The 2454-nt window shown below is 37.2% G+C and overlaps 1 non-coding gene across 1 annotated transcript; it reads right to left on the bottom strand.

Moving 5' to 3' along the window:
* Positions 1-1111: 1111 nt before the first annotated feature.
* On the bottom strand, positions 1112-1219 carry LOC112768609 (small nucleolar RNA R71). Its single transcript, XR_003186016.1, has one exon. It is a non-coding gene; the product is annotated as a small nucleolar RNA R71 (small nucleolar RNA).
* Positions 1220-2454: the final 1235 nt, after the last annotated feature.

Below are 2454 nucleotides of genomic sequence, written 5' to 3'. Positions count from 1 at the left end.
TTCAAAATTATATCTTTTTAATCATATCTTTTTAAAACATATCTTTTTCAAAAATTTGATTTTAAAATATCTTTTCTAACTTCTTATCTTCTTATCTTTTCAAAATTGATTTTCAAATTTGTTTCAACTAACTAATTAACTTTTTGTTTGTTTCTTATCTCTTTCAAAACTACCTAACTAACTTTCCCTCTCTAATTTTCGAAAATACCTCCCTCTTTTTCAAAAAAAAAATTCTTTTTAATTAATTAATTGTTTTCAATTTTTGATTTTAATTTTATTTCATTCCTAATTTTCGAAAACTACTAACCTTTTTCAAAAACTATTTTCGAAATCTAACTTTAAATTTTAAATTTTAATTTTCGAAATTTCCTCTCCCTCATCTCCTTCTATTTATTTATTTATTTACTAACACTTCTCTTCATCTCAAATCATTGCTCTTATCCTCACCCTTGTGCTTGGATTATCCATTCTTCTTCACTCTTTTTCCCTTTCTTCTTCGACTAACAACAAGGGAACCTCTATATTGTGGTAAAAAGGATCCCTATTATTATTTTTCTGTTCCCTTCTTTTTCATATGAGCAGGAGTAAAGACAAGAACATTCTTGTTGAAGCAGACCCTGAACCTGAAAGGACTCTGAAGAGGAAACTAAGAGAAGCTAAAATACAATAATCCAGAGACAACCTTACAGGAATTTTCGAACAAGAAGAGGAGATGGCAGCCGAAAATAATAATAATAATGCAAGGAGGATGCTTGGTGACTTTATTGCACCTAATTCCAATTTACATGGAAGAAGCATCTCCATTCCTGCCATTGGAGCAAACAATTTTGAGCTGAAATCTCAATTAGTTTCTCTGATGCAATAGAACTGCAAGTTTCATGGACTTTCATCTGAAGATCCTTTTCAGTTCTTAACTGAGTTCTTGCAGATTTGTGATACTGTTAAGACTAATGGAGTAGATCCTGAAGTCTACAGGCTCATGCTTTTCCCTTTTGCTGTGAGAGACAAAGCTAGAATATGGTTGAATTCTCAACCTAAAGATAGCCTGAACTCTTGGGATAAGCTGGTCAAGGCTTTCTTAGCCAAGTTCTTTCCTCCTCAAAAGCTGAGTAAGCTTAGAGTGGATGTTCAAACCTTCAGACAGAAAGAAGGTGAATTCCTCTATGAAGCTTGGGAGAGATAAAAGGAACTGACCAAAAAGTGTCCTTCTGACATGCTTTCAGAATGGACCATCCTGGATATATTCTATGATGGTTTGTCTGAATTAGCTAAGATGTCATTGGATACTTCTGCAGGTGGATCCATTCACCTAAAGAAAACACCTGCAGAAGCTCAAGAACTCATTGACATGGTTGCTAATAACTAGTTCATGTACACTTCTGAGAGGAATCCTGTGAGTAATGGGACGCCTCAGAAGAAGGGAGTTCTTGAAATTGATACTCTGAATGCCATATTGGCTCAAAATAAAATATTGACTCAGCAAGTCAATATGATTTCTCAGAGTCTGAATGGAATGCAAGCTGCATCCAACAGTACTCAAGAGGCATCTTCTGAAAAAGAAGCTTATGATCCTGAAAACCCTGCAATAGCAGAGGTGAATTACATGGGTGAACCTTATGGAAACACCTATAACCCTCATGGAGAAATCACCCAAATCTCTCATGGAAGGATCAACAAAAGCCTCAACAAGGCTTTAATAATGGTGGAAGAAACAGGTTTAGCAATAGCAAGCCTTTTCCATCATCCACTCAGCAACAGACAGAGAATTCTGAACAAAATACCTCTAATTTAGCAAACTTAGTCTCTGATCTATCTAAGGCCACTCTAAGTTTCATGAATGAAACAAGGTCCTCCATTAGAAATATGGAGGCACAAGTGGGCCAGCTGAGTAAGAAGATCACTGAAACCCCTCCTAGTACTCTCCCAAGTAATACAGAAGAGAATTCAAAGAGAGATTGCAAGGCCATTGATATAACCATCATGGCCGAATCCAAGGAGGAATGGGAGGACGTGAATCCCAAGGAGGAAGACCTCCTGGGACGTCCAGTGATCAATAAGGAGTTTTCCTTGGAGGAACCAAAGGACTCTGAGGCTCATCTAGAGACCATAGAGATTCCATTAAACCTCCTTACGCCCTTCATGAGCTCTGATGAGTATTCTTCTTCTGAAGAGAATGAGGATGTTACTGAAGAGCAAGTTACCAAGTTCCTTGGGGCAATCATGAAGCTGAATGCTAATTTATTTGGTAGTGAGACTTGGGGAGATGAACCTCCCCTGTTCACTAATGAACTAAATGCATTGGATCAACTGAGATTGCCTCAGAAGAAACAAGATCCTGGAAAGTTCCTAATACCTTGTACCATAGGCACCATGACCTTTGAGAAGGCTCTATGTGACCTTGGGTCAGGAATAAACCTCATGCCACTCTCTGTAATAGAGAAACTGGGAATCTTT

This window comes from Arachis hypogaea, chromosome 17, assembly GCF_003086295.3.
Source record: "Arachis hypogaea cultivar Tifrunner chromosome 17, arahy.Tifrunner.gnm2.J5K5, whole genome shotgun sequence".
In the NCBI taxonomy this organism is placed as follows: domain Eukaryota; kingdom Viridiplantae; phylum Streptophyta; class Magnoliopsida; order Fabales; family Fabaceae; genus Arachis; species Arachis hypogaea.
The sequence above is the reverse complement of the archived record's forward strand: the minus strand, read 5'-3'. Positions and strand labels throughout refer to the sequence as shown.